Raw genomic sequence first — 24,460 nt, forward strand, 5'->3', positions numbered from 1 at the left:
TGGCAAAGTTTGCAGACGATATGGAGATAGGTGGAGGGGTAGGTAGTACTGAGGAAGCAATGTAATTGCAACAGGACTTAGACAAATTAGAAGAATGGGCAAAAAAGTGGCAGATGGAATACCGTGTTGGGAAATGTATAAATATGCATTTTGGTAAAAGGAACAATAGTGTGGACTATTATCTAAATAGGGGAAGTTTCAAACATTAGAGATGCAGAGGGACCTAGGACTCATGCAAGGCTCATTGAAGGTTAATTTACAGGTTGAGTCTGTGGTAAAGAAGACAAATACAATGTTGGCATTTATTTCAAGGGGAATAGGATATAAATGCAATGAGATAATGCTGAGTCTTATAAAACACTAATCAGGCCGCACTTGGAATATCGTCAACAGTTTTGGGCCCTACATCTCAGAAAGGATGTATCAACATTGGAGAGAGTCCAGACAACCTTCATGAGGATGATTCTGGGAATGAAGAGGTTAACATATGGGCAGCTTTGGACCCATACTCACTGGAAATTAGAAGAATGCAGGGGATGGTGGGGGGGGGGGTGGATCCCATTGAAACCTATTGAATGTTTAAAGGACTGGAGAGGTTGAATGTAGAGAGGATGCTTCCTATGGAGGGGGTATCCAGAACTCAAGGGCGCAGCCTCAAAATTGAGCAGTGACCCTTTAGAACAGAGATAAGGAAGAATTGTTTCAGCCAGAGAGTGGTGAATATGTAGAATGAGATATTCTACATATTCTACATTCACCTAAAGACTGTGATGGAAGCCAAGTCTATGCGTATATTTAAGTTGTAAGTTGATCGTTTCCTGATCAGTCAGAGCATCAAAGGACCTGGCGAGAAGGTAGGTGTATGCGGTTGAGTGGGATCGGGATCAGCCATGATGGAATGGTGGTACAGACTCAATGGGCTGAATGGCCTAATTTTGCTTCTATGTCTTATCGTCTAACTAAAAAAGTCATAAGAAGAGAAAAGATGAAATATGAGGGTAAGCTAGCTAATAATATAAAAGAGGATACAAAAAGATTTTTCCGATATATAAAAAGAGGCAAGGGTGGCTATTGGACTGCTGGGAAATGATGCTGGAGATGGTAATCAGCTTACTGAGTATTTTGCATCTTTACTGTGGAAGACACTAGTTGTGTCCCAAAAACTTGAGAGTGCCGGAGGACAGAAGTGTATGTCATTGCTATTACTGAGGAGAGAGTGTCTGGGAAGCTGAAAGTAAATGACTCACCTGGACCAGATGGACCTAGCGTTCTGAAAGAGGTGGCAGAAGAGGTTGTGGAATAATGATCTTTCAGCGAATCACTGGTTACGGAGAACTAGAATACTACAAATGTCACTCCGCTCTTTATGAAAAAAGGGAGGCAGAATAAAAGAAATTATAAGACAGTTAGCCTTACTTCAGTGGAAGATGTTGGAGTAAATTATTAAGGATGAGGTTTCAGGGTACTTAGAGGCACATGTTAGAATAAGCTAAAGTCAGCATGTTTTCCTTCAGGGGAAATTTTGCCTGACAAATCTATTGGAATTATTTGAGGAAGTAACAGGTTGGATAGACTAAGGAGAGTAATGGATGTTGTTTACTTGGATTTTAAGAAGGCCTTTGAAAAGATGCCACATATGAGGCTGTTAAACAAGATAAGAGCCCATGTTATAAAAGGAAAGATAATACCATGGATGGAGGATTGGCAAACTGGCAGGAGGCAAAGAGTGGGAATAAAGGGGACATTTCCTGGTTGGCTGTCAGTGACTAGTGATGTTCTGCATGGAGATGTATTAGGACTACTTCTTTTCACATTATATGTCAATGATTTGGATGATGTGATTGATGGTTTTGTGGCCAAGTTTGTGGAACTACTGTAGTTAGGTGAAGGGGCAGGTAGTGTTGAGAAAGCAGGGAGTCTGCAGTACTAAGTTATATTGGGAGAATGGGTAAAGAAGTGGCAGATGGGATATAGTGTAGTGAAGTGTATGGTCATACACTTTATTAGAAGGAATAAAGGCATAGACAATTTTCAAGAAACTGATACAATTTTTAAAAATCTGAGGTCTAAAGAGATGGCAGTCTGTGTGCAGGATTCTGTACAGATTAACTTGCAGGTTGAGCTAGTGGGAAAGAAGGCAAAGGCAAAATGAGCTTTCAGTTCAATAAACTGGAATATAAGAGCAAGGATGTAATGCCGAGGCTTTATAGGCACTGCTCAAACAGCATTTGGAGTACTTTGAGCAGGTTTGAGCCCCTTACCTAAGAAAAGGTGCGCTGGCATTAGAGAGGGCCCAGAGGAAGTTCACGAGAGTGATTCTGGGAATAAAAGGCTTCATGTTCGATGGCTCTGGTTCTTTACCAATGGAGTTCAGAAAATGATGGGGGGGGGGCGGGCGGGAATCTCATTGAATATTGAATGACCAAGGTAGAGTAGATATGAAAAGAATGTTTCCTATGGTGGGTGAGTCTAGGACCAGACAGCATATCGTCAGAGTAGAGGGACATCCATTTAGAACAGAGGTGAGGATGTATTTCTTCAGAGAGAGGGTAGTGAATCTGTGTAATTCATTGCCACAGACAGTTGTGGAGGCCAAATCAATGAGTATACTTAAAGGGGAGGTTGGTAGGTTCTTGATTAGTCAGGATGTCAAAGATTATGTGGAGAAGTTAGTAGAATGGGGATGAAAGGGATAAAATGATCAGCTATACTGCAATGCTTGGACAGATTTGATGGGCTGAATGGGCTAATTCTGCTCCTATCTCTTATGGGCTTGTGGTCTGATGTATCAGGAGCAGACTGTTGCTAATTTTACACATTTGTTACATCTTAAGTGTTATAATGCAAAAGCATAAAATTAACTGCAGCCCTGGGATGTGAAATTGAAAACAACACTCAAATTTGAAACATTCAAACATTGCAATTTTAACTTTCTTATTGCATTCTATAATATAAATATGATGACATGTCAAAAATATCCCCTTCCCCACAAGATGATTTGGGATGTTCAAAGAGTAAGTGTAAGTATTTCTTTCGATGTCTGCCTTTGGAATAGGAACTAGGGATCAAATTAAATTCATGCACATACTTCACATAGCTAAGATCATACTTAGCTTTAGGTCACTAATATTCCGATTGTTGATATTTCTTAATTACCACCATTTCAGTATTAAACAAGATTGGCTTTTCTTTCAAAAAGGAAATGCTCCAGTCAAAATATCTGCAATTTTTCTAAGCAACAAGCACAAAATGCTGGAGGAACTCAGCAGGTCAGGCAGCATCTATGGAAAAGAGTATGGACAACATTTTGGGCTGACAGCCTTCAGCAGCAGATGAAGATTAGAGTTAAAAGGTGAGGGAAGGGAGGGAGAAACCCAAGGTGAAACCAAGAGGAGGAGGGGTGAAATAAAGAGCTGGGAAGTTGATTGGTGAAAGAGATACAGTGCTGGAGAAGGGGAATCTAATAGGAGAGGACAGAAGGTCATGGAAGAAAGAAAAGGGGGGAGGAGCACCAGAGGGAGGTGGTGGGCAGGCAAGGAGAAAAAGGTGAGAGAGTAATGGTGAAGGAACAGGCAGTTTGAGAAATCATGTTCATGCCATCAGGTTGGAGGTTAGTCATGATGGAATATAAAGTGTTGTTCGTCCTACCTGAGTGTGACCTCATGGCAACAGCAGAGGAGGCCATGGATTAACATATGGGAACGGGAAGTGGAATTAAAATTGGGTGGCCACTGGGAGATCCTGCTTCTTCTGGCGGGCAAAGCAGTCTCCCAATCTATGTCAGGTCTCACCGAAATACAGGAGGCCACACTGCGAACACCAGACACAGTATACAACCCCAAAAGACTGGCAGGTGGGGTGTTGCCTCACCCGGAAGGACTGTTTGGGGCCCTGAATGTAGTGAGGGGAGTTTTAGGGGCAGGTATAGCACATGTTCCACTTGCAAGGATAAGTGCCGGGAAGGAGATCAGTAGGGTGGGATGAATGGACAAGGGAGTCATGTAGGGATAGCAGAAAGTGGGAGGGGGAGCAGGAATGATGAGCTTGGTAGTGGGATCCTATTGGAGACGACAAGTTTTTGGACATGAGAACATTTCGAGAACATTGCATTGAGTATGAAGTATATCAAGAATTTCTGAGATTGTTAAAGAAGTTCATTCTTCAATTTACATAGCCAGATGAGCTCAAAAACAAAGTATTATCTATGTCCTAAGTAAGAGTAAGCAAGCACCTGAAGAGTGAATAAGATTATTTGCATCACTTGAATGTAGAATGTTGGAAATAAACTAATATATGTAATATCGCAGAAGAAAAGAGAACTGGTGGTAATAAATAAGGGAATGAATGATTTACATGGGCAATTAAGCATTAAGCAATGGCAATGTTACCAAAAGACTGACAATAATGGAGGCACTTCGTTAAATAAGATTAAGAGAGGTGGGGGTAACAGAATTTAATGGATGAAATGAACAGAGCTAAGACGAAATAAAGAGTGAGAGGGATCATAGAATAGAAATGAACAGAGAAACTCAAAAATATGAATAATAAAAAAATGAAGAAAGTGGGTTTAAGTAGCAAAAAAAATTAGAATTTGGACATGACGTAGAATATTTGCTAAATTGTTGAGGAAAGCATTCACCAATGAGAAAGAACTTTATGAATGTAAGGACAGCATAGAACAGGTTAATATGCTGGTATATGTTGATATTAAAAAAGGGAACATCAGAGTTGTTAAGTCCCCAAAGCCAGACAAGATATAGCCCAGGCTACTATGGAAGTGAAGAAAGAGATTGCTGCACATTTGACAATGATCTTGCATCCTCACTGGCTGGAGAATTAGTACCAGATGATGGCAAATATTATTACTTTATTGAAGAAAGTTAATCAGTGTAACTTACATCACAGATGGGCAAACTATTAAAGACCATAGAGTTAGGGTTGGGGTTAGGGTTTTCGTAGAGACTGGATTTGCAAGCATTTGGAGAAGCGTAGTCTGTTTAGGGATAGTCAGCATGGCTTTGTGAGGGACAGGTTGTGCTTTGTGAGCCTGATTGAATTCTTTGAGGAAGTAACAAAGCAAGTTGATGAGGTAGAGTAGTAGATGTGCTGTATATGGATTTTAGTAAGGTTCCTCTTAATAGGTTCATTCCAAAAGTCAGCAGGCATGGGATCCAGGGACACTTGGCTGTATGTATTCAGAATTTGCTTCCCTTCAGAGGGAAGGGGGTGGTAGTAGAAGGCAAGTATTCCTCCTGGAGGTCAGCGTTCTCTAGGGACATCCCTCTTACCGATTTTTATAAATGACAAAGATGAGGAAGTGGAGGGGTGGGTTACTAAGTTTTCAGATGGCATAAAATTTGGAGATGTTATGGATCATATAGAAAGTCATGGTAGGTTACAACAGGACATTGATGGGATGCAGAGATGGGCTAAAAAGTGGCAGAAGAAGTTCATCTAGAAAAATGTGAAGTGATACACTTTAGAACGTCAAACTTGAAGGCAGAGTACAGGGTTAATGGTAGGAATCAGCAGCGTGGGGGAGGAATCTTGTAGTCCATATACATAGATCCCTCAAAATTGCTGTGCAGGTTGATAGGGTGGTTAAGAATGTGTATGGTGTCCTTCGATAGATGGGGGATTGAGTTCAGAGGTAATGTAGCTCTATAAAACCCTGGTTAACTCAAACTTGGAGTATTGTGTTCATTATTGGTTGATTATTATAAGAAGGATGTTGAAGCTTTTGAGAGGGTGCAGAGGAAATTTTCCAGAATACTGCTTGAGAGCACGTCTTATGTGGAAAGGTTGCAGCAGCTAGGGCTTTTTTCTTTCGAACAAAGGAAGTTGAGAGGTGACACACACAAAATGCTGGAGGAACTCAGCAGGCCAGGCAGCATCAATGTAAAAGAGTACAGTCGACATTTCAGGCTGAGACCCTTCGGCAGGACTCTTCCAAGGATAAGAGGTGACTTGATAGAGGTTTATAAGATGATGAGAGGCATTGATAGAGTGGACAGCTAGTGCCTTTTTCCCAGGGCATAAGAGAGAGCATAATTTTAAGGTGATTGGAGGAAAGGTTAAGGGTTATGTCAGAGGTAGGTTTTTTTGCACAGAGAGTGGTGTGTGCATTGAATTCACTGCCAAGGTTGGTGGTAGAACAGATACATTAGAGACACGTAGCAGATTCTTAGATAGGCACATGAAAGAAAGAAAAATGGAATGGTATGTGGGAAGGAATGGTTCTTCTTCTTGTTGGGCCCCCAGTTCCCAGTGGAGGGTAGGCCATTGACAACCTCCTACCTCCATCATTCAAAGTCGACGGTATGGTTGGAGTTCATGAATGTCTCTGTAATTCATTGTATGCACTGTACCAGAGCCCTGTTGCCCAGCCTTACCCATTTCCACCTTTCACAACAGAGTCATATGGTTGGACTTTGAGAGGCAGGAAGAAAGGGTAAGTTGGTCAAAAGGATGGCAGAAATCATGGGCCGAAGGGCCTGTATTGTGCTTCAATGTTCAATATTCTATGTTCTCAAAGTGTAAGAGAAAATAGATATTAGTGGTTTCCTAGGATTGTTTAGACATCCAAAAAAGAGAGAAAATATTAGAAATTAAAGATTAATAAATGTATAAGTTACACACACAGCATGACAGATTCAGATTCAAATTCATTTATTTATCACAAATATATATAAACATACAGTGAAGTGTGTCATTTGTATTAAAACCAACACAACCTAAATATGTTGCGTATAAGATGATTTGAGGCATTGATCATGTGGATAGCCAGAGGCTTTTTCCCAGGGCTGAAATGGTTAACACGAGGGGGCATAGTTTCAAGGTGCTTGGAAATAGGTACAGAGGGGATGCCAAGGGTTTCACACAGACAGTCATAGGTGCTGGAATGCAATACCGGTGATGGTGGTGGAGGTGGATATAGTAGGGCCTTTTAAGAGATTCTTAGATGGGCACATGGAGCTTTGAAAAACAGAGGGCTACATGATAGGGAAATTCTAGGCACTTTCTAGAGTAGGTTACATGGTCTACACAACTTTTTGGGCTGAAGGGCCTGTAATGTACTGTAGATGTCTATGATCTATGTGCTGGGAGAAGTGCTGTCACACATTCTGGTGCCAACATAGCATGCCCACAATATTCCATAGAAGAGTAGAACAACACAGACCACAACAAAACAGCAATAGCAACACAAGCCCAACACACACACACACACACACACACACACACACACACACACACACACACACACACACACACACACACACACACACACACACACACACACACACACACACATACACACACACACTCCTCCAACCCCAGGCCCCAGGACAAGCCTCTGGCCCTCACACTACCAGTAGATTCATGGATCCATAGGCAAAAGACAATACAAATTCTGAAAATTCTATAGATTTGGAATAGCTTCATCAACAATTTACCAAAACGTTTTATTAAAACTTCACACTTACGAGACCTGATTTAGGCAATAGGTAGAAAAAAACAAGTTACCTTTTTATGTTGGCTGATGTATTTTCCCAAAAGTCACAAGGTCAGTTGACATAAAGTTTCTTTAATCTTTTTCCCTTGACTAGCAAGTTAATGTTGTATTTCAGAATCTATATGCACAATGACTAAAATACATATAGGGAGACACAGATTATAATAAGTTCACTGAACTGTGATAAACTATTGTTTAATATTGTTTCTTTTCTTTCCCTTAACAGAACATATGGATAAATAAAAACAAGAACTGATTTAAATTCAGTATAATATTAATTATACCCATATCATTTATATGATACTGTCAGGGCTGAGAGGACAGTTGAAAGGTAAGTTTAACAGATTTTGCTCCAGGTTGCATTTCTCTTCTTTATATAACAAAGGGTGGTTTATATTACTTTACCAATTTGACTACTAATGCCCAACAGAAGTGAAGTCAGCCATCTGCTCCAAAGTGGAAAAGCGTTCAGTTTCACTCATTGGATTTCATTGTGGGGGACAAGTTCAAGTTTTTTTTTACATACACAGTCTCAGCAGATGGATCAAAGCAAAGTTAGAGAGTAATATGAGGGAAACAAAGTGGAAGTTCTGGAATGACCAATCTCAAATCCACTTTTAAAATGCAAGAATTGTACTCCCCTATTGGAATCCCCAAATAGATTGAAATGAAGAACTGCAGCCCTCAGTATCAAAGAAACATAAAATGATCACCAGAAATATCTTTATTTCTTCAGGCACTACCCAGCTTCCTGTAATTCCCATTACATTCATTTAAATTATTATAATTTTTGTTTTCTGTGTCTTCCTTTACCATCAACAGCTCCCTCACACACATCTCTGCTTAAAGAGTTAGGAAGGCAAGCAGACAGGTACTTGAATCACATATGCTTTTGATGTATAGCTAATTTATTGTGTTTGATGCATGTATATCTTCTCTTCCCTTTCACATGCACGTCCATACAAGTTAGGTGTATATGCAAAAATCAGAAGTACAAAACACCATGCTCAGCTCAAGCTCAACATCATGGAAAGATGTGTCCTCTATGCTGATAATGAACATCAAAACTAAGGACCATATGGGCTTTTGGTGAAAATATTTTATGCAGTTAAATGTAATGATCATCGCATGATGATACTGCATGAAGCTTATTGCATGTTAAACTGTTGTCTTGATAGTTCTCCTTAGCATTACATTTATTGTCAACCTAGCAACATAATAGAGATGTAGAGTCATAGGGCAATATTGCACCGATACAGCAGCCCCTCCACACCCCGCCCCGACTCCACTAGTTCATGCTAACCACTGTGCCACCTAGCTGGTCCTAATTTCCTGCAATTAGACCAACTCCATCTAGACCCCAACTCTCCATGTACCCATCCAAGTGTTTCTTTAATGATAGCATTGTACCTCCCTCAACCTCTTCCTCTGGCAGCTCATTCCACAAACTCACCACCCTCTATATGAAAAATGTTGTTTTCCAGCAATTAAGTGCAACCAGAAAACAGCAGAACTGTTTGGGAGCTCAGGCTACCTCTGTAGAGATAAATTAAGGAATAAATCTTCAGGTAATAACCTTTCCTCAGATAATTAACAAATCTAAACAAATAGAGTCAGGACAAATAAAAGCAGTGAAGATGATGGACTTGGTGTTTGGAAAGAAGGGTCAAAGGGATAGGCTACGATGAAATGGAAGGCAAGATTACTGAAATTAATTTCACTAATTTTAATGAAGTTAATGAATTTAATTTTATTAAAAGTACCAGATGATAATACTAGGAAATAGACTAAATAAATGGTTAAAAGGAGCAGCTGTTTGGGACAGACCACGTTGTCTGACAAAAGGCTCATGAAGCAAGTGAGATACACCATAAGAAAAGATTTCCAGATGAACAGAGAAATGCTTCAAAGACTTTTACTAAATCTCTTTGAAAAGATGTAAAATCCTTATTAATTCATGAGAAACCTTGGCCTGAGACTGCCCAAAATGGAGATAAAATTTATGGCTAGCCAATGAGCACATCAAGGCTCTGTAAAAGAAGCATACAGGGGTTAAGTGTAAACAGCAGTACTCCTACACACAATGTCCAAACTGAAGCACCCGTAATCTCATTAAACACCAGCTACTCCACTTGTGCCAGAGTCTGTGACTCCTGCTGTATGGTTCATCAGCCACCTCAAAACCCACAGAACTAGAGTGGGTACAAATCATAGTGAAAGACTGCCAAATAAATAAAAAGAGATAAAAGATGAATCAGTTCCAGTATCAACTATCAAAGAGAACTTTATTTATGATGAGTTTTCAAATCTTAAAATGACCAATTAAAAGACGGCCTGTTGTTCATTAAGATTTACTGAGGTTCAAACTAGTAGAATGCAGGAGGCTGATGATAGAATGATCAAGAGGGAGAAAATAAGGGAGGAAAATAAGAGGGAGAATTAAAATAAAAGCAGAAAGTGATGGAACTTCTCAGTGGGTTAGTCTGCACCTGAGGGAAGAGAAACAGGGCTCGAGCTAACAACTTGGTGTTCAGGAGTGGCTTGCTGTCTGAATACATACAAATTGCTTTTGTGTACCTAATACAGAGGAAACTGCAAGATAACAATTCTAACAAAGGTGGATGGAATGATGGATTGTCAAAAGACGTAACATACGATGCCATGTATGATGTTATTACTGAAGGTTGGACCTCATAGTATCGTAGCAATATATTAGTAATGAGGGAGGAAGAATAAAAAAGACGTTTTTGTCCTGATGAAAGGTTATTAGTCTAACACTTCTTTTTTTCCAACAGATGCAGCTGGATTTGCTGAATTTAATTTCATATTTCTAGCAACTACAGTATTCTGCTAATGGTTTTCTTTTCCCAGACAGCAGGGCAGAACTAATCAGTGTGCACACTATTTGGGGGGGGGGGGGGGGGGAGGGGAGATTGAACAGAATGGATCCAAAATTTTCTAGAATTTTGAAGGTGAGAATTGATCTAATTAAAATATACAGAGCTCTCAGAAGATTCAATGATCATACGCTGTTGCCTCTGGTGGAGAATCTAGAATGATGATTGAAATATAGGATTAAGTTGCGGAGACATACTCTTGTTCAGTTTGCATGCTATTTACAGTTTACTAGTGAGTTTGATAAGTTTGCTGAGCCTCTGGTGATGATCTTTGCATCATCAATAGGGATGGGAGAAGTACTGGCAGATTGGAGGGTTGCAAATGTTGTTCCCTTGTTCAAGAAAGAGTAGAGATAACCCAGGAAATTATAGACCAGTGAGTCTGACTTCAGTGGTGGGCAAGTTGTTGGGGAAGATCCTGAGTAGCAGAATTAATGAGCATTTGGAGAGACATTATCTGATTGGGGATAGCATGGCTCCGTCAAGGGCAGGTCCTGCCTTACGAGTCTGTTTGAATTCTTTGAGGATGTAACAAAACACATTGATGAAGGTAGAGCAGTGAATGTAGTGTGTATGGACTTCATTAAGGCATTTGATAAGGTTCCCCATATAAGGCTGCTTCAGAAAGTAAGGAGGCATGGGATCCAAGGAGACTTTGCTCTGTGGATTCAGAATTGGTTTGCCTACAGAAGGGAAAATGTGGTTGTAGATGGCTTGTATTCTGCATGGAGGTCAGTGATCAGTGGTGTTCCACAGGGACCTGTTCTGGGACCACTCCTCTTTATGATCTTATAAATGGCCTGAATGAAGTAGAAGGGTGAGTTAGTAAGTTTGCTGATGACACAAAGGGTAGGGGTGTTGTGGATAGTCTGGATGGTTGTCGGAGGTTACAGCGGGACATCCATAGGATGCAGAACTGGGCTGAGAAGTGGGAGATGGACTTCAGCCCAGCTAAGTGTGAAGTGGTTCATTGTGATAAGACAAATTTGATGACAGAACATAATATAAATGGTATGACTACTGGCAGTGTGGAGGATCTGAGTGATCCTGGGGTCTGTGTTGATAGGACACTCAAAGCTGCTGCGCAAAGCTGTTGTTAAGAAGATGTATGGTGTGTTGACATTCATCAACCGTGGGATTGAGTTCAAGAGTCGTGAGGTAATGTTACAGCTATATAAGACTTTGGTCAGACCCCACTTGGAGTATTGTGTTCATTTCTGGTCATCTCACTACAGGATGGATGTGGATACTATAGAGAGAGTGCAGAGGGGATTTACAAGGATGCTGCCTGGATTGGAGGACGTACCTTATGAGAATAGATTGAGTGAACTTGGCCTTTTCTCCTTGGAGCGACAGAGGATGAGAGGCAAACTGATAGAGGTGTATAAGATGAGGAGGCGCATGTGAATAGCCAGAGGCTTTGTCCCAGGGCTGAAATGGCTAACAGGAGGGGGTATAGTTTTAAGGTGCTTGGAAATAGGTTCCGAGTGTATGTCAGGGGTAAGTTTTTCACACAGGGGGTGGTGGGTGTGTGGAATACATTGCTGGCGGCAGTGGTTAGAGGGCAGTGGATATAATAATCTTTTAAGAGCCTCTTAGATAGGCTTAAGGAGCTTAGAAAAATAGAGAGCTATGTGCTGGGGAAATCCTAGGCAGTTTCTAGGTTACATGGTCGGCACGGCATTGTGGGCCAAAGGGCCTGTAATGTTCTGTTAATTTCCATGTTCTAGGTTTAACTTTAATGATTACATAAATTAAATAGGGATATGAGCCATGGAGAGGAGATAAATGGGCATGGAGTGATAGAGATGAATTAAATAATTGGGCAAGTAGATAGTAGATGAAATATAGTCGAGAATCTACTCTTGTAATAAGTCTGGAAACTCAACATATCTTTTAGATGAAACTCAACCAAATGTTTTGTGTGCAGAGAGATCTAGGAGAGTTTATACTTGACTTAGAGACTGAGTTATACAGCATACTAAAAAGCCCTTCAACCCATCTGGTCCAAGATTTTCAACTGTAGACCCCCGCCACCACTCCACAGCCCCATAATTCTCATTATCCATGTCTGGCAGTATTGATCGTATACTTATCGGGCGCACATGCTAGGCTAACGCGTAGCATGGACACTTATGTTTGTACTTACACACTCCGGGGCGGTGACATTCTTTATCATATCCTGTTTGTTGCCATCAGTTTCAAGAAAGGAGACGACTGATGGGTGACTTTAAAACTGCGCCTGCTTGCGGTGGTGGCACATGATCTGAGATGGCACGGTGGAATAGCTCATGTTGGGAATGGGGACAAGTGCTGACTGCTGGAAACTGTTTAGTTGTTGATTGATTTTGTTGTGCGGCACCATTGTGATCTTATTATGATGAAAGTATTTGTGATTTTGAAGAAGGATGTGAAACCCTGTGTTTTGTTTTTTGTGTAGATGCCCAGGCTCATGGCAATGATTTGCCCCCAGCATTCTAAAGAATGGACTATCCATTTTCTCCTCGAGTAGGCAGATTCTTACTGAAAGGAATCGTCCTGGGAAGTTAGTCTTCCCTAAGCAGAATAGTGTCGGTGTTTTGGCTGTTTGAGTACAGGACATATAGGCAAAGATTGCAGCAAGCACCATGGAATGTCACTGTCCCAGAGTGTATAAATGCAAAAAGAAGTGTCCATGCTGCATGAAGCATGTGCCGCCGATCAGCAAAATGTATGCACTATCAGGCAGGGTTAATGAGAGTTACGGGGCTACTGGGGGGTGGGAGGGAGGAGGAATTACGTGGCAGACCACCACCAAAGCTAGCCCCACCTGCTCGTATTTGGCCCAAATCTGAGTCTGAGGCTGAAGCCTCCGATTGGTTAGAGCCGACCAGATAAGTTTGTGAATGTACATGAGCAGAGCTGCACCAAAAACCACTGTCTTATGTCTTCTGAGAAAGGAGGCAGAGCTCTGGTCAGTAATTTCCCCATTGTGTCAGTATTAGTTCACTGGAATTACTGATGCATGGTCTCAATCTGAAACATTGACCATCCCTCTGCTTCCACTGATGCTGCCTGACCCACTGAATTCATTCAGCTGCTTTTGTTTTTGCTCCAGGTTACAGCGTCTGTATTTTCTTTGAGTTTTGATATTGCCTTTTAAGCAATTTGTATTATGGAAAATTACAACAGACTAGCTGCTTCAGGGAACAATTAGCCTATTTTTAACTTCAGTTCCTATGTCATCCCTTGCTTTTGGTCTGTAGACAGATGGGTTTCATGTGCTCAAATGCCCCCCCCCCCATTCACTTTTAAGTCATATTTCTTCTTCTTCTGCTATGGGCTTTAATAAGTGAGCAGTTATGGGTCACTTATCTAAGGAAAGATCTCCTGCCATTGGGGAGGGAACAGAAAGGTTCAGGAGAATGTTTCCAGAAATGAAAGGGTTAACATATGAGGAGTGTTTGATGGCCCTGGTTCTATACTCAGTGGAGTTCAGAAGATTGAGGGAGGATTTCATTAAAACTTATCAAATATTGAAAGGCCTAGATAGAGTGGATATGGAAAAGATGTTTCCTATATTGGGGAAGTCTAGGACCAGAGGGACAGACTCAGAATAGAGGGCGGTCTCTTTAGAACAGAGATGAGGAGGAATTTCTTTAGCTAGATGGTAATGTACCTGTGGAATTCATTGCCACAGATGGCTATAGAGGTCAAGTCATTGGATATATTTAGAGTGGAGATTGGTAGGTTCTTGATTATTAAGGGATCTCGAAAGTTATGGGGATAAGGCAAAAGAATGGGGTTGAGAGGGATAATAAATCAGTCATGATGGAATGACAGAGCAGACTTGACATGCCAAGTGGACTGATTCTGCTCCCATGTCTTATGGTCTTACGGTCTGAGGTAGTCTGAAAGGTTGGTGATCCATTTATGACAAAGTTGTAATTTTAAATCATTTCTCAGTCCCTTCATTCTTACCAATCTCATTTTGATCCTACAGCTAACTTTTTTGTCTCTTTATATCCACTAAATTACTGACCATCCGACTTGTTTTACTAGATTCCACGCTAGTTGAAATTATTATTATATTATATTATAATATTAAATTATTATATTCCTTCCTTAGATGTTGTTCTAATTGGCTTCATATCTGCTAACACTTCTTCCTTAATGAATGGGGCCTTGATCCCTCCACCCTTGTGAATTATGGCCACACCTCTAATTTACTCCTCTTGTGCAAATACCTGATGTAAACTTAAAATCTTTCTTACAACTCTTAGCCTGAAACATATCAATCAGTACTGCAGTAATAAATGACTTAAACAGTGTCAGCAGTATCAAGAGTAACACGTACATTACAAAATGCTGAAGGAGCAGGTCAGGTAGGATCCATGGAAAGGAATAAACAGTCAACGTTTTGGGCCAAGACCCTTCATTAGGACATGAACAATATCAAGGTGACTTTGATGATCTATCATTCTTTATCATTCATTGGCTTGTCCATTGTTTTCATAATGGTTGACCACAGCATTTGCTTCTAACCTCTCTATACCATTAAGCAGCCAGAGGGGTTACCAATCGCTGTTGCTTGCAACCATTACCAGAGATCAGTGTTATGCTTGCCCAGCTATAGGAAGTATATCATTACTCTATACAGGGCGCAGAAAAGATTCTTGTGGATGTTACTGGGACTGGAAGGTTTGAGTTAGAAGGAGAAGCTGGAAAGGCTAGGATATTTTTCCCTGGAGTGTAGGAGGCTGACGTGTGACCTTATAGAGGTATATATAACCAGGTGTAGATAAGGTGGGTGGTCACATGCATTTCCCCAGAATAGAGCAGTCTTAAACTATAGAGGGCTTAGATTTAAGGTGAGTGGGGAAAACTCTTAAAAGGGACCTGAGAAACAACATTTCACACAAGAGGGTGGGTGGTATATGCATTGAATGAGCTGCCAAAGGCAGCTCTAGAAGTAAGTACAATTACAATGTTTAAAAGACATTTGGACAGGAACATAGATAGAAAAGGCTAATAAGGATATCTGCCAATTGCAGGCAAATGGAACCAGTTCAGAGGCATTTTTGGATGGTATAAATGAATTATGCAAAGGACGTACTTTTGTGCTAAACTACTCTGATTCTGCTTCTTTTCTGTGTGGTCTTACAGATAGAATTAATCCCAAAAACAGTGTCAGTTTCCACATCTCTTCATCACTATAATGTGTATTAGTATTTAAACTTTGCTCATATTCTGAATTGCATGAGCAGAAACTTCTTCGAATTAAATATTGACAACTGCAAAACCATTTTCTTGCATTCATGCCCCAGACTCCACAGCCATTATCTTATTCGTATGAATTGGAATAGTCTAAATCATAGCGTGAAAATTGACAGAGTGGACCGTTGTATTGCGATCATAAGTATTCCTGGAGAAGAGGTATACAGTAGCTCATCAAGCCCTCCTTTGGATTTGGCCAGCGGATACATCTATGCTGGGTTACCACTGGGGGAGGGGGAGATGATCAGTAGCTATAAATTCCTTGGTGTTAACAAGTCAGAGAATCTGTCTTGGGACCAGCACATAAGTGCCATCACAAAGAAGGCACAACAGTACATCTACTTCCTTAGAAGTTTGTGTAGATTTGGCATGCCAGCAAAACCTTTAACAAAATTCTATAGATGCAATGTGGAGAGTATCCTAAATGGTTGCATCATAGGCTGGTATTGAACCACTAAAAGGCTACACAAAGTGGTAAATACAGCTCTGGCAAAGTACTCTGCCGTTGAGTAACCTTTAGTACATATAAATGGAGCATTGCCTAAAGAAAGCACTATCCATCATCAAAGGTCCCCACCACCTCGGCCATTTACTTGATTTGCTACTGCCATCAGACAGCAGGAACAGAAGCCTAAGGTCTCACAACACCAGGTTCAGACACAATTATGACCCTACAACCATCACTCCTGAACCACATGGATAACTTCATTCATCACCACTCTGAAGTGATTCTATTACCTATGGGCTCATTCTCAAGGACTCATTTCAACTCATGCTTTCAATGTTATATTTTGCAGAGTTTGTCATCTTCTGCACATTGGTCGTTTGTCAGTCTTGTCTGTTTATGTATAGTTTTTCATAAAATTCTATTGCATTCATTTTCCTGAAAATGCTTGCAAGAAAATTAATCTCAAGGTAGTATATGGTAACGTATACAGTATGCACCTTGATATAAAAAAACTTTGAGTTTTGAACGTTGTTTTGCATGCACCATAATTATAGTAAGATATCTCCAAGCCTTCAGCTGTATTTATTGGCTGTTAAAGAGTCTTTACAAGCCCAGATGTAGTTAAGAAGAGCCTGCTGATGATAGTACAATTGGAAATCCGATTGATGGACACTTGGCTCCGTGTCCAAGAATCAGTTGATGGTTGATAACAAATGGCAGGCTTGCCACCAGAAAGACCTCTCAGTTGTGTCTCCATTCTGTAACAGAACCTGACTCTAGTTATGTTCATCTGCTTGTGAAAGTTCAAGCCAGACTTCTGTTACGTTGAGTCTTGAATGTTCCAAACATTTCCTCATTAGTTTCCCTCATTCTACCTCTGGAAAAAATCAAGTCCAGCTAAAATGCTCTAGCTTACATTGGATCCTAGAAAAGGAAACCATTTAAAGTGTTACATTTAGTTTCCCATAAAATTATTCATTCATGAACTTGCTACTTCCTTTCTGTAGTCACCTCTAGCCTGATAACTCTCCAAGATATCTGTGCTCCCTCGGCTCATGCTTGAATTTAATTGTTTCATCATTGGCAACTAATTACCCACCTGGCAGACCCCTTGCTTCTGGCACTGCAAATCAAAATGTCACCTCTTCCCAGCTATCTTTCTTCCTTTCAGACATTTAATAAAACTACCTATTTATCAGGATTTTGATTATATACTTTTAACTGTGCCAAGGTTAAATGTTATAGTGAATTAGAGCTAAATCTACCACCTGCTGCAAATTAATATACCTAATCAGCACACAATCATAATGATGGTGAAATGCCACACTAATGAAAGACTATAATGACTCACCCAGGTGGGTATTAATCCAAACCTGGTGACTGAGAAGTCAGAATTAGGCATAAAGTCATACAACACAGAAACAGACCCTTCCGTCCACCAAGTCCATACTGACAATTAAGGAACTATTTACATTAAATCTACATTAATTCCATTTTTATTCTCCCCAATCTTCTAGCAATCACCTACACATTAATGGCAGCTTATTCTGGCTAAATACTCCACCAATGTTAAAGTACTTGGAATATATAAGGATCTGGAATGCCTGGAGGAAAGCTATGGAATCGTAGCATTATTGTGAAAACACCATTAAGGCAGGACCAGGGGGCAGGATTGGAGCAGTTCACTAAATCCATGAGGCAGTTTTTCTCCTAGAAGCACCATCATGCTTCAGAAAGATAAAGACGTGGATTATTGATGACTACATCATGAAGAGTGAGTACAGAACAGAATGGTGACCTTCAGCAGCACGAGAGTTCCGCACTTCAGACCCACATGTCTCAGCGTTGGATGGACTTCACAAAAGCTTATAAAATTGGTTATATCATATAAGTTTTATAAACTTTTATGAAGTCCACTCTCATCAATATTGTGATTAAATTGCCCTGTCATTTTATCAATGCTCATTAGAAAAATGTTATAGGAGCAGAATCAGGCCATTCATCTATTCCATCATTGTCGAATTATTATCCCTATGGAGCATGCTGCATACTTTGTGCCAAGTGATCAGAGATAAAGAGCTTTGTGCCACTTTCCTTTCAAACGGCCTTTGGCTGCATCTCCCATGAAATGTCTCCATACAGTAGAGTCTTCACGAGTCCGTCCAGCAGGGCTCAAGACGTTTTAGGCTTGCTAGGAACAATGCCAGGATGTTCATTTCTGGTGGTAAAAAAGTTCCATGAGGCTCCAGCTTGTGCCTCAGCATGAAGCCATTGATCAGGTTCCATAAGGTGTTGCGTTAACTTGCTCGTGAATTGTGACCAGATGATTCCTGAAATCATTATCCAACTAATTCTTTCTGTTTGTGTTGACTTATCTAGGAGGTGCCTCTTATGCTTGGAACCTGGATGTGTGTTAGAATTGGGAGCTATATTATAGTAATTAACTTGAGCATCCTGACACAGTGTGGAATGTGAATCAGGTTTTAATATGACTGCTGTGAGACTGACAGATACATGATATTCTGCCCTACTGCTCTGTCACTGAATACTGTCAGCAGAAGCCCTGTGACATCCTGACCTGGAGTTTGATAACAGCAATATTTGATATGACAGGTGCTTTCCAGATTTTTTGGAAGGTTAATGAAATATCCATTAATTTAGATTTAGCTTTGTGGTTCACAATATCTTGGCTTTGCTGTTCAAGTAAACAGGGTCATTGTACTATTTTTTAAATGAGTTCTATGTTTACACCAAACAAAAAATTTACATGTTTTAATTCAGTATATGATCCAGATGGTGGTCATTAGGTCATTAATGCAGGTTATCTGCCTGCATTAATTTCCTTCACTTAACCACACTGTCTGCAATAGCCAGGATGGAGATGCATATATTTCTTAATCTAAGCTGATCTAGTGATATAGGGAAAAGGTGCGGAACAGATGATCAGAAATAAAATAAATGATGGAGCGGGCCTGAAGACATGAATGGCAATTACTGCTCCTATTTTCTTTGTTACATTGTAAAGAATGAGACCAGGCTGAAGTCCTAAAGAATACACATGTTGAGAATCCTGGGTGTGGCTCTGATTATTAAAGTGGCTTTAAAGTCAGAATGCCAACCATAGAGCTAAATGCCAAACTTTTCATGACATTCTTATTAAATATTAATGGTTTTGTGCGTCAACACAGTGATCTTGTCAACTGGTCATTGGATAACACAGAGTGAAAGTTGAAATGAGCCTCAGATGAGTAACATTCACTTTATATGTAACAACTCGACCATCTGTCTTTATCGATTGTATAGCTCAGCATTAGTTAATCTTTATCAATATTGTAACTCTGCATTTCTTCGCTATAATGAGAACATGCCTATTTGCAGTAGCTATTTTCATACACTACAAGTAGGAGAATCAAATTACACTCACACTTAAAACTATCCCCCAAATCCCACCCTTGCTATTCAATAGTATTTCCATCCACAGATTCCCAAAATCACCATAATGGAGATTACCTTTCAAGAATGCTTTATCAGTCACATTAACATTTTGTGTGCAAGAGTAGTTGTGATTCAATGTATTCTCCTGCAATGATTCTCTTTTGTAACTCCCAATGTCCTTTCACTCTCTTAAGGCATCATTAAGACTTTCATTCCTTGCCTGGATTTTGGCTCCAACAATAGTCAATGAAGTTCAGCACTATTCAGGATAAAGTGACTCACTTAATTGACAGTTAGTGGCACCAAAAGCTCCCTTGAATTTACAAAAAACATCTGATCCGGAAAACCATCAGATTCCCTTCATTGTCACAGTGCCACGTTCTGGAACTCTGCATCTATCAGCAGTAACTTTGCCAGACTGATGTCATGGTTCAAGGGCTCACTTTCAAAGACTCTACAATTCACATTCTCAGTTTTATTTATTTATTTATTTATGTATTTGGTAGTTTTACATTGATTCTATCACATTTCTTTGTTCTACTGTGAAATATGCAAGAAACTGAATCTCAGGTGACATATACCTATTTTGATAATAAATTTACTTTGAACTTTGAGCTTCTAGGAAGCAACTCACCTTCTCAGTGCATTTATGGATGAGCCTATGAGTCTTGGCTGTGACAGTCACATCCCATAGGCACATAATAATATAAAGAGTACAGCAACAGAGCAAAATGTTTCTAACTTCTAAGATGAAGATTATAAACCATGTAAATTAACGATGGAATGATCAGTTATTATAAGAGAGCATCTAATTAATGTAACTATCTTTGCCTTTGTTACTTGTATATTCTCATTGTACATAAAATGGAATGGACAACAGGATATGGCCAGACCACTCTGGGCTTCATAATTTAGTTTACTTTTGTATCATTAGGTAGATCCCTATGTGTAACTTTTCATATGTTACATTTTTGACATGATTTAACACTTTGTGTAATCCACTGTCTCTTAAGCTTAAACCAGGAAGAGTTTTATATGGATGGAAGTTTCCTTATCCCAATGTTAATGTCATGGGCTTGCTAGCTTTTCTTGTTGCACAGCCAGCGAAAAGTACAGAACGTCATTTCCACCACCATTCCACGGCTTCTAGGCCGCACATTCTAATCCCCTGGTGTAAAAGCTTCACTGATAATTAGAAATTAAAATAAACCATTGAAATTTCTTTAAACTACAAAATAAAAAAAAAATATATAAGAATGCCTTAAAACTACAGTTAATTAATTAGGTGTATAAATGTGCACAAAAATAAAATTCAAAATTCTTGGTTACATGTGTCCTTTTATGAAGATTGATGATTCCTTTTAAAGATTAATCTTTCAGTAATTCTAATAAATGAATGAGTGAATTTTAAGTGCCTAGGTTTATAGTTGTAATAAAATTGTGGGCCTAGATACAAACTGTGTCCAACCTCTCAGCTCAGTAAATACCTGAATGACTCTTGACCCAATAGTGAGTCCAGAAGAAGAGAGAGAATTCAGTTGCACCCATATCTTTCATGCTAAAGATATGGATGTCAGTGGCCACCCTCACGGTCACCCAGAGACTGCATTATGTACGTTACAGTGTTATTTGCTGTCAGTGCTATCTCCAGAATTTCAATTTTCATCTTGCCATTGTGCTTTCTGAGACTGCTTCAGTGTGCCCCTATTCAAATGATGTCCTTTCTGCTTCTGCCTTCGCGTAACATATGGGCATAACATGTATGTGCAGCATAATTGCTCACAAATTGCACAGTGGTTAAAATAAACTGTGCCTGGCTAGTAAGAGGCTTAAGTAGTGCTATTAACCAATTAGGAAATAAAACGCTATCTGTCATTTTAATCGTTTGAAACATTTTTAAGCAGATTCACCAGAATTAAAAGTAGACTTTCAAGCATTCTGCAATCCAGAACGTCGAAAAATAAAATTATTTATGTCTAAACTAAATGTTACAAAATTTGCTATAGATCAGGGTGGTGAAACAGAAATGATATTAAATGATATTTTCAAGGTCCACTTATACAAAATTCTCAGCGAGAATTTTGTTTGCATAAGCATGATGCTTTTGCATCTGATTCTCAGTCCTTCACATCAGTCTTGACCTCAATTTGATGTCTCGTTCTGACTGAAAATGCTACTTATGTAAAACACTGCATGATAGGAAAATAATGGAGCAACCATTTCTGAAGGAAAGAAAACTTGAGTTTCTAACATCTGAGAGTATTGCTCACAATAATTTGGGATTTGGAGCCCTCTACTGGGACACTTCATAGTCAGTATCCCAATAAATTAGAGACATAGGATATATCTTATCACCTCTGCCTCACTTTCTCTTTTTTTTAGGTCTATTCTCAATGGAGAGTAAAACACAGTGAGCAAATCAGAATGGCCAAATCATTTCTATAAAACAAACTTCTACGTGTTCAATTTTTCTTTTCCAGAATGCCATGTCAGATTGGAGTGTCCTGCAACTCAGTGACACAATGATACATTTTGTGCATCATATAACATCAAAAGCGTAATGTCATAAAGTACTTTCTGCTTCACAAACTGGAGAAAATCTACAGGTTCTGGAAATTCAAGGCAACACACACAAAGTGCTGAAGGAACTCAGCAGGTCAGGCAGCTTCTATGAAAAGGAATAAACAGTCGACTTTTAGGATGGAGACCCTTCATCAAGTCTTGGTCTCAACCAGAAATGTCGATTGTTTATTCCTTTTCATAGCTGCTGCCTGACCTGCTGAGTTCCTCCAGTATTTTGTGTGTGTGTTGCCCAGTACTTTCTTCTTTTTCACCCTGATCAACACATCTGGAGATTCATCACAAGAGTGGACAACTGCTTCCTTGCTGCAACACTACTTGCAGATACACAATTGTTCTGAAAATGTATCATATTATATTATTTTGTTGTAATGTTCATTTGATATGGGTAGCTGTAAGATCAATGATGGTCTCTCAGGTAATATAACTGCTCCCTTCATTTTTATCTGGTCATCGAAATTGATAAAGAACGAACAAAAGGTCCATGGACCATAGTAGTATTTTAATATTTTAGGAATTCCATGTCTTTATATGTAGAAATAGATGAGGATCATGATCTTGAATTAATTGCCTTAAGAGGTTACCATTACATTCGGTAAAATATGGAATAGTTCCTGCAGATTGGAGAGCGATAGATACATCTCCACTGCTTTAAAAAGGACGGAGAGAGAAAATGAGCTCAGGATAGTGAGTTGAACATCAGTAGTAGGAAAATGCTAGATTTTATTATAAAGATTGTACTTAGAAGATAATGACTGACTTAGACAAAGTGAGCATGGATTTATGAGGGGAAAATCATGCTTTTGACTAACCTATTGGAGGTTTTTGTGTATGTAACTGGAAGAGTAGATAAGGAAAATCCAGTGAATGGGATGACTTTGGATTTTTAGAAGGTCCTAGATAAATCCTGCAGCGTTAACATGCAAAATTAAAGCAGATGGGAATTAAGGCAATACATTTTTATGAACTGAAAATTAGTTGATTGATAAGAATTAGAGTGTGGACTTAAATGAGTCTCTTTTGGGGTTACAGGTGATAATTTGTGGGGAATAGCAAGCAGCAGTGCTTGAGTCCTCATAATTCAAAATATGTATCAATTACTTAGAAGTGAAAACAGTTGGTAGCAAGTCTAAGTTTCACAGCAGCAGAGAAGAGTGTAGGATTGTAAGATGTGAGAAAGATACAACTAGATTTTGACGTTATTTAATTCCCATTGTAAAGCACTTTCAACTGCATCGTCTGTATGAAAAGTGCTCTATAAATAAGTTATTATTTAGAAAAAAGTGGGAAAATATATAGCAGATTCAGAATAATGAGAAGAAATGTGAAGTTATCCACTTAGTTAAAACCAAAAGGTAGAATGCTATTGAAATGGCAGTTCTGACAAAGTGTCTTTGACCTGAATCCTTAATACTGATTCTGTTTGCACAGATGTTGCTTGACCTATTGAGTCTTTCCAGAATTTTCTGCTTTTAATTTATATTATTTAAATGGTGATAGATTAGGAAATGTCAACGTACAAAGGGAACTGTGTACGCTTGTACATCAGCCACTGAAAGCAAATATGCAGGTGAAGCAAGCAGTCAAGAAGACAAATGATCTGTTTCCCTTCGTTGTGAAAAGTTTAGAATACAGGAGCAAGGGTGTTTTAGTAGAATTATAGAGAGCCTACACCTGGAGTATTGTGCTTAGTTTTTGTGTTGTTGCCTTAAGAAACAATATCTTGAACACAGAGGAAGCACAACAAAGGTCAGCCAGACAGCTTCCCGAAATGGAGGGACTGTCATATGAGGAAACATTGGATTGGTTAGACCATTAGTATCAAATGTCTCTGAATTATCTATTAAAATAGATTTTAAATGGTTAAACAATACTTACTTATATTAATTTAACTGACTGCTGACCCCGCAAAGTTGCCAGCCAACAGTGATAAATGTCAAAGAAGGTTGTGACCTGGGTCTTTATGTGATGTACCATCCAATAAGTTCCAAACTTTCATAACGTCAGCCTTATGAATCCCTGTGGGTATTGAGATATATAACATTCATTGGTTACTTTCCTGCATCTTGTTAATCATGATTGGAAATCCACATTTAATCAACTGATCACCAAATGATACCCTCTCCATAATATTAAATTCTAGCATTTTTTTCAACCACTCGTGTCAGACAGACTGAAGGAAAGTTTCCTGCTATCTTTGTCTCTTTTACAAAATTTTAAATTAACCTAGCCACTGTCCAAGCACAAAACTTCAAGCTGTAACTGGAACAAATAATTTGAAACTCAGAGACAAAAAAACATGTTTACTTTTTGTTCCATTCACTTCCCCAA

Source organism: Hypanus sabinus, chromosome 25 (assembly GCF_030144855.1).
Source record: "Hypanus sabinus isolate sHypSab1 chromosome 25, sHypSab1.hap1, whole genome shotgun sequence".
NCBI classification, from domain to species: domain Eukaryota; kingdom Metazoa; phylum Chordata; class Chondrichthyes; order Myliobatiformes; family Dasyatidae; genus Hypanus; species Hypanus sabinus.